General features: G+C 32.4%; 1 protein-coding gene and 1 long non-coding RNA gene across 3 annotated transcripts in view; one reads left to right on the top strand and one right to left on the bottom strand.

The window, feature by feature from the left end:
• Positions 1-642: 642 nt before the first annotated feature.
• LOC127870472 (uncharacterized) lies at positions 643-1,986 on the bottom strand. The gene is made up of 3 exons (XR_008044837.1): positions 1,776-1,986; positions 1,509-1,642; positions 643-939 (listed from the first exon to the last, which is right to left on the bottom strand). It is a non-coding gene; the product is annotated as an uncharacterized LOC127870472 (long non-coding RNA).
• A 130-nt stretch (positions 1,987-2,116) lies between these two features.
• LOC127869409 (uncharacterized) overlaps positions 2,117-8,358 on the top strand; it is a 74,751-nt gene continuing 68,509 nt past the window's right edge. Inside the window, exon 1 of one of the 2 annotated variants that reach the window (XM_052411955.1) lies at positions 2,117-2,289. The gene's annotated coding sequence lies outside the window, so the exon portion shown is untranslated. The remainder of the gene's footprint in view (positions 2,290-8,358) is intronic. The other variant, XM_052411953.1, reaches the window with a different exon arrangement.

Raw genomic sequence — 8,358 nt, 5'->3', positions numbered from 1 at the left:
TTGACAGGAATATGGAAGTAAGTACTAAATATGAGAACATAGCCTTTTAAGTATAAACGCTTTTGCGCTGGTAATACTCTGAAAATAAAAGGTGTACGCACAAACTGTATTGATGTCGAGAATTGAGTGTAAAACTGTTCTATCTATTAAGCCTTTTCATTAGAGATAAAATTGTTTCATACAGTAAAACAGTGGTACAAAGACGCGGATATGTTTCCAATGTTCTGGTGGTATACTCAAATCAGCCAATGGAATAAATGAAGTGTATTCATTCGTACCTAGCCGCGGGAAATTTTATTTGAATTTTATTGGACACTTACAAAGGTCAAGTCAGGGTGAAAAGCTGGCTTATGCAGCTTACGCCGAAAAATTAAATATGTGATAATCAGATCGATAACATAAACTATTTAAACCTGCTAGTATATCCGATAAAAATATATTATAATTGTCTTTGACAGTGTTGACGTTCAGTTGTTCGACCGCATGTATTTATACATCTCTTACACTTCTCAAGATCTCTTATCGGCTTTGGAAACGATATAAATTAAATGTCACCAACTAATCTTTCAAGATATCGATTGTCCGAGTTACATAATCCCCATTGACACCGTTTAACCATTTTTAATCGTTTTTTTAAGAGAAAAACAAAAGAAACTCGTTTGAATAAAAGTGAACCTAAACATGTAGCTTGTCTAGAAAATGGCGGACAGGTCGTTGCTAACGAGTGCGCCCGATTAATCGATCGCTGATTGGTGGATCAATTCTAGTGGGCGGAGCGATCATAGATAACGCGTCATGTCAATAGCACGGTTCAACCAATCAATAGGCAGCTTGGCCATTTTGTTTTATCGTTGAAGGAGGAAAGGCTTGTTTCTATCAACAGCTAACCTCCTCCTCCCCACCTGCCGCCTTGAGTTTGGTTTTTTCACTGTGATGTACCTGTAAAGTTAACCATAACAACTTAATATATTTTGTATTGTATTGTTCGATTTTATGTCAAAATTATGGTTTGTCAAGAACTCGCTTAATGATGCCACTTATGTTTACCTCATGTGTCCATACTAGTGCTACCGTTTAACGTTGTTGATCAATACAACATGCCAAGGGGCAGAGTTTGGTTGTTTTTTGTTTTTGTTGTTTTGTTTTTTTACTGTGATGTACCTGTATTATAATGTATAATTAACCTTAACAACTTAATACATTTTGTATTGTATTGTTCGAATTTATGTCAAAATTATAGTTTGTCAAGAACTCACTTAATGAAGCCACTTATGTTTACCTCATATTTCCGTAGTGTTACAGTTTAACGTTGTTGATACAACATGCCAAGTTGCATTTTCGTCACAACTTTGAACTGTGTTGTAACATTCATTATACATGTAACTTGATCTGCGGTTTTTTGCCACCCAGATATGTCACATATAAAAATATGTTTTTTTTCATATTTGACATATTATGGTTTATGTTTACATCACATATAAGAAAATAATGTTTTATATTATACATACTTAGGATGTCTCAGTTTTGGCATAAATAAATGCCCATATTCAGCATAATCCATCTTGTGTCTTTATATATGTCATACTAGTCCAACCACACCGGTCCCTCCTATACTACTTGTGGTTGTTCTGCATTTCTGGATCTAAACAGACCATACATATATAATATCACGGATTTTTTTATAAAAAAGAACTGTTTACAACTTCAATTTCGATGTCTTCTTCATTTCTAATCATGAAAATACATGTTATTTTTTTAATGCACATGCAACTTACTTCACTATGGTAACATCGGATAAATTGAAACCTATTCAATGTATCAATATTGACGACATTACAACGAATAGTCACACCCATAGCTTTCTAAAGTTACAGTTTAATACATGCACCTATTGTTTTCCAATGCGTTTTTAATAAAATCAATTGAACATGTTTAATAAATATACCGCTTAGGCATAATTGATTTCCATACATTTAAATGAAGAACTTTTCTGTTACATATGTAACTCATACAAATGAAGGTGTTATCAATAATTTTAACAAAAGTAGTCAGCTCTAATACTTGGACGCATAATGTAAGCGGTTATCTTGTACGACCTTAACTCGTATCAGTCACTTCATTGTACGGGCAAACTTTGATCCAGCCATGTATAACACAACGAACACATATTGGGAAAGATTTCATTTTGACAGTGATTAATAGTCGAGATTTGTATCACACGATTGCTGCTCTCTCTGCTTCTTAAGTCTGTTACAAAAAGTTAGACAATCGGTGATTTGGTGTACAAAGGTACGTAATATAATTTATAATTTACACACTTTACATGAATATGAATAAACAATTGTGTGATTGGTGTTTTATATACCATAATTAAACAGACAGCTTCAGAATTAGCGGTACATGTATGTCGTGATTATTCCGTATGCATTACTCATTTTGTCAAAATAATCTATTATCATCGATTTTTTAGACATGTTCGTTTCTTCATCTTTTGATGCTTAATTATATCCTCGTCTGATTAGAGAGAATGAAAGATTTTCATATTTAGACAATTGCCAATTTATTTCTTTAGTAAAAGAATTAACAATGTCATATTAAGAGTCATAATACAGTTTACAAGACATGTATATTGCTCATAAAGTACATGTACACAACCTAAATAAATCCGGCTTAATAACTCAGAATAAATACGTTTATTTTGTTTATCTGCAGTGAATATATAATTTAGTATTGTTAAAGTTTGCCGTTATTATAACACTATTGTATGATAGCAACATGAGGCATTCGAATTTGGATAAGTACAGTACAAACCGGCACACTTCTTAAATTGTAAATTACTTAATTATGTGTGTATATTTGAAACATTTTTTAAAAGTTATGTGATATGATACACACGCACATATGTAACGCTACATGTGTATTTCAGTTTAATGTTTAAGTAATTAAAACAAGAAATATCTTTAAAAAAGATATACGGCGTTGATTGTGGTCGATGTTTATGAACGATCAAAAGTTATCTCTATGAGATAAAAAGTAGCGGATGCCTTTTTTCTGCGCAGTTGTTAGCTACATCATAAGCAAATCAATTACGGGGTGTTGCGCCAGATTTCGTGGCTTATTTTGCTTTATGTGATATTATTACTCAGATATCTATATTTACAGAATAGAAAAACACAAGAAACATGAAAATAAACGAGTGCATATAGGTTAGCCGGCAATACTCGAATCTTATTTAATTGCATAATTATAGTATAGCGAATTATTGTGGTCATGCTTAATAAACTGGTCTAAATGGATAAATATTTTTAATTAATTTTATCAAAATTGGTCCTTATCATGCAAATTTTGAAACTATATTAAAAATCGATGATTGACATACCACAATAATATCGCCGAATATCTTTATTTAGTATCTTTCTGATCAAAACAGACTTCAAGTGCACAAAGTTTACGAGACGGCGTTTATATAAAGATTTCTGCAACTGACCGCAAACTGACCTTGATACCTTGCGGATTGGAATGCAATGCATTGCAGTCACTACGTTATTGTCAGTAAGACACAATGATCGCAACCCCTTTTGCGAACTCCGGTGATGAACTGTATATAAACTCTGACTTTCACAAAATGACCGCGTATTGACCCGAAACCTCGCGGGTTGAAATGCAATGCAAGTAAGTACTAAATATGACAACATAGCCTTTAGTTAAACGCTTTTGCGCTGGTAATTCTCTGAAAATAAAAGGTGAACGCACAAACTGTATTTATGTCGAAAATTGATTGTAAAACTGTTCTATCTATTGGGTCTTTTCATTAGAGATAAAATTGTTTCATGCAGTAAAACAGTGTTACAAAGACGCGGATATGTTTCCAATGTTCTGGTGTTATACTCAAATCAGCCAATGGAATAAATGAAGTGTATTCATTCGTACCTAGCCGCGGGAAATTTTATTTGAGTATTATTGGACACTTACAAAGGTCAAGTCAGGGTGAAAAGCTGGCTTATTCAGCTTACGCCGAAAAACGAGAGCGCCGATTGCGTTAAAAGCATAGGTGCAAGATACAGGGAAGAATGGCGTCACGTGGTATAATGTAGTTCGATATCGCCATCCGCGAATTTCTCAAATCAATAATTTCAAACAATTACCGACTATTTAAATAGATAATCTTTCCATTTACATCAGTGTTTGAAACGCTTATGAAAAATAATTACCCAAGCCTTTCAAAATTTAAGCACGAACAGATCTGTATCGAACTATTCTTTTCACAAATGAAAATAGACGCTACCCTATTCGTCTGCGTCAAGAATTTGTCGTAAAACTTGTGGTAAGCGTTAGATGCAGACGTGCACAACAGATTGAGTTCTGAATACAGATTTCTGAATGCAGATTTTTATAGAAACTCCTCACAGCAGTTACTTCCCTTGCTTCGCCCGGTCAGTAACTTCTAGTATAAGGAAGGCCACTGCGTAGGAGATTGAGATTTATAGTGCAGATAGAATTGTTTTACGAACGAAATTTGTTTTAGGTTATAAGAAGATTTTTTGACATAAAACGATCTTAGAAAAATTCACTAAAAACGGTGTCAGCAATATTCTTTGAAGAAAACGTTAGAAAAACGTTTCCAAATTTTTTTTTGTAAGAATGACCATATACTAAATTAAATAGATAGTTCGTCTGATTTTTGATCAGGTAAGGCTTCATAAAGGGTAACCAATCGATGTGGATTTTCAAAATGTGGTATATACCATAAGCATAGGTGCGTAAACGCACCTATGCTAAAAACGGTATTAGTACTTTGGCCTAGGGGCTTCGCCCCAGGCCAAAAACTATTAAAATGCCAAAAAGTCATTTTCTGAAAAAGTAGAGTTACGATAGTTTTGCGTGGAGCCGACGAAATACAACTTCCTTTATAATAATGCGATGATATAAAAACAAGGGAATGGTGTTGGTCCAAGGGGGACAGTGGTGTGTTAAGAGTGTTTCCCCCTTTGTTAGGCCTCGATGGAGCTTTGATAGGGATTAATATTTATGATGTGAAGTTGATTTAATTGCGGGAGGGCTAATCTCTTATCTGATACCATGCTGTTTCTGCCATAATCAACTAGAGATAAACCCACTGATAAGGCATATTTCAACACCCAAATAGCCATAATACACAACACTGGTAACGTAATTTTATTGTGAATATTTCAATATAACATCCTGAATGGTGTTACCAGATAATAATAATATAATAAATATTATTATAGTTGCCTATTAAAATGTCTATTAATAGCCTATTTCACAAGAACTTTCACAAACTACATCATATTGTGAGTACAATAAGCAACCTAATGAAATTATTACCGACCATATTGCCCAATGCATAAAGTTAAATGTAATAGTCAATATTACTGACAAGAAATTGCCATCACTTTACTGGATACCTAAATTACATAAGACGCCATATAAAAGTCGTTTTATCGCTAATTCAGTGTCTTGTACCACCAAACAATTATCAGTGTATCTTACATCTGCATTGAGTGCTATTAGATATCATATAGCTAAATTTTGTAATAAAGTTTATGAAAATAGTAATATCAACCTATTTTGGTCAATAAAAACACCTTAGAAGTAATCGATAAAATTGAAAATAAAAAGTATAAGGTGTCACAGGTAAGTACTTATGATTTTTCTACACTATATACAACGCTTCCTCACGCTTTAATAAAATCCAAACTTGTTTCTTTGATTGAAAAAACTTTTGCTAGAGAGAAGTGTTTGTATCTAGCTTTAAACACTAAAACAGCTTTTTTTACTAATCAGATATTAGACAATTACATCATTTGGACTGGTCTTTACTTTTGTGCAGCACTTACTTTTCTTTTGGATAACTTGTTTGTTGAATTTAATGGTAAAATATTTCAACAAATTATTGGCGTTCCTATGGGTACTAATTGTGCGCCACTTCTAGCTGACCTTTTTTGTATTGTTATGAAAGCGAATTTATGTTAGAATTATCTAAAACTAAGCAAGTAGATTTGATTAATTGTTTTAACCTTACTAGTAGGTACATTGATGACATACTTAATTTAGATAATCCATTATTTGAACAATATATTCACAAAATCTACCTAAAAGAACTAGTCTTAAATAGATCGTGTATATCCAATACAGACGCTGCGTATTTAGACTTACATTTAACTATTAATAATAATTTGATCAAAACTAGTTTATACGACAAACGGGACGATTTTAACTTTGAAATTGTGAATTTTCCGTTTCTAAATGGCAACATCCCTGAAGGACCTTCCTATGGTATTTACATTTCACAGTTGGTACGTTATGCCAGAGCATGTTCTTGTATTAAAGATTTTAATGATCGTAATCTAATATTAACTAAAAAAATTGCTAAAACGAGGCTTTTTGTATCATAACCTTAGAAATAAATTTGCTAGATTTTACTCTAAGTATGGTGATTTAATTTCAAAATATAATGTTTCTTTAAAATGGCATTTAAATAATTGAATCTCCCATCCATCATTTTACGGAGATGTTTTGAAGCGTGTCCGCAAATTAAAATATGTTAAACCAAATGTTCATATTAAACTTTTCAATTTAATTAACTTGTTTTTATCAAAAGGATACGATACTAATGTACATAAAAACACGTGTTTGATAGTTTTCGATTCACTATATCTTTCTTCCCTTAAAATTTGGAAACATTAGTGATATTATAGGCATTTTTCACTGTTGAATTAAATTGTGTCATTGTGTCGTATGAACAAATCTGCATGAAAACTACATTATAGGCATTTTTCACTGTTGAATTAAATTGTGTCATTGTGTCGTATGAACGAATCTGCATGAAAACCACATTTGGACTCAAATCGTACATCAAATCATTTCTGTCTTCAGTTGTCAAAACACCTATATACTGTTTGATTTCAATAATGTCGCTTTAATGGAATTACCATTTTTATTCATTTGCTTTTTAATATTAAATCACCTAAACTTGTTTTATTAGTAGCACAGCCCCATTAATATTTTTATTTAGTACTGTCCCTGCAATTTGTTCACGTCATTATGTCATTATGGATTTTTGTGACGTCATACGACCGACTTTCCCAGTTGTAATCTACATGCACATTGGGTTTATAACGTTCCATTTTATTTATATTTTTTCTCTGATAGACGTTTCTTGTTTGATTTAATTATTTTTATTTTTTTTAGCAGTCACATAAACAACCAAGCTATGTAATATGGAATTTGTACACCCATTATTGCTGCTTCTTCCTGTATTTGCGCGATGATTATCTGAGATATTAACTCCATGATGCTACATTCTCAAATCTTTTTCTATAAAGAAGGAATGTAGTTGACAATTGTTAATAGTTTTATTTGATCGTTCGTCAAAAAGTTGTAACTCTGTTACTCTTGTGTCTTTAATGCAATTGAATAATTAAATAGTAATTAAATTGAATGCGTTTTAATTCCCTTTTATTATTGTTTAATTTGAGTTACAATGCTATGACGTTAAATTTTATTTACACTTAAATGTATTATGAATATTGCTGGGCCAAGTGTGAGGTTGACCGCTCTATAACCAGGTTTAAACCCCCAATGCTTTGCATTGACCGTTCCAAGGCGGTGACCCCAGCTTTATTCATATTTTGTGTTTATGTTGGTTTGTATTGTGCTGTATTGTGCTGTATTGTACTGTGTGGGCAATCGGTCACTTGCCTTAAATAAAGGACCAATTAATTGTTTTAATGAAAATTCAATACTGCTCCAGCAGCTGGAGTTTCACTTCTTTATATTGTATAGAAGACAGTTATTTGTTTGGGTTAAATATCGGAATAAGAAAGTTCACATACTTAGTACTTATGTTTTGATCTTGAGGAAATATAATTGATGCATAATATTGTTTACACTTTCAATATTTTTAATATTTTTCAATATTTTAAGTGGTGAACCGCAGCTTGATTAATGTATAAGTTGTACTTGTCCTTTCTACAGCTGTTCTACTGATTCACATATTTTATGAGCAGACAGATTGCAACAGTAAGACCATTAATATTATGTGAATTATGAAAAAGAATTCAATACCTTCTTCCTATCAAACACTATATCCCTGTCCTTTAAAGGGGCCTTTTCACAGATTTTGGCATGTTCTTAAGTTATTCATTAAATGCTTTCTATTGATAAATGTAAACATTTGATCATAAAAGCTGCAGTAAAAAATAAAGAAAAAAATTTAAAAAAAGGAAAACAAACTTTGCCTGGAGCAGGTTTCGAACCAGTGACCCCTGGAGTCCTGCCGTGGTCCTGAAGTAAAAATGCTTTTATCCTCTCGGCTATTCTGCCGAGTATACATAA

Source organism: Dreissena polymorpha, chromosome 2, assembly GCF_020536995.1.
Source record: "Dreissena polymorpha isolate Duluth1 chromosome 2, UMN_Dpol_1.0, whole genome shotgun sequence".
Taxonomy (NCBI): domain Eukaryota; kingdom Metazoa; phylum Mollusca; class Bivalvia; order Myida; family Dreissenidae; genus Dreissena; species Dreissena polymorpha.
The sequence above is the reverse complement of the archived record's forward strand: the minus strand, read 5'-3'. Positions and strand labels throughout refer to the sequence as shown.